The following is a 555-nucleotide window of genomic DNA, read 5'->3' as shown; positions in this document are numbered from 1 at the left end:
CCGGCGCCAGCTCCACCGCCGCTTCCAGCCCGCGGGCCCCCATGGCCGCGCACCCCGCCTCACACCCCACCGGCGCTTCCGTTCTCCCCACCGGAAGCTCCGCCCCCCCACCCCTCTCGCAGCCAATGGGAAGGAAAAGCGCCCACCCGGCCTCACTCTCCATGCCCACCCCTACCCGCCTTCCACTTCCTTAGCAACGCGCCCTTAGCACCCGGCCCCGGCTGGGCGCCCGGCCCACTGGTGGGGGAAACTGGCCCACCCATTGGGCCGGGAGGGGAGAAAAGGCGAGCTGCTATTGGTTCGGCTACGGTGTCAGTTATCCTGCGGGGTATCCGCCCCCTGGGGGAAGGTGAGAGGGAGTGAGGGGCTGAGGCGGGCGCTGCGGTTGGGGGGGTTGTAGGCCCTGGGGGGTCGGGATGAGGGGAATTGTAGGGCTTGGAGTGGGGGTCGCAGTCAGGGGGGCTGGGGGATAAGGTGGGCTTGGGGGCTGAGGGGGGTTGTTGGTCCTGAGCTGGGTGTTTGGGTCTGGGGGGACAGGGGTGGGGGCTGGGGGGG

The sequence above is a fragment of the Haliaeetus leucocephalus genome, unplaced genomic scaffold, assembly GCF_000737465.1.
Source record: "Haliaeetus leucocephalus isolate CR32 unplaced genomic scaffold, Haliaeetus_leucocephalus-4.0 Scaffold848, whole genome shotgun sequence".
Taxonomy (NCBI): domain Eukaryota; kingdom Metazoa; phylum Chordata; class Aves; order Accipitriformes; family Accipitridae; genus Haliaeetus; species Haliaeetus leucocephalus.
This window is presented reverse-complemented; position numbering follows the sequence as displayed.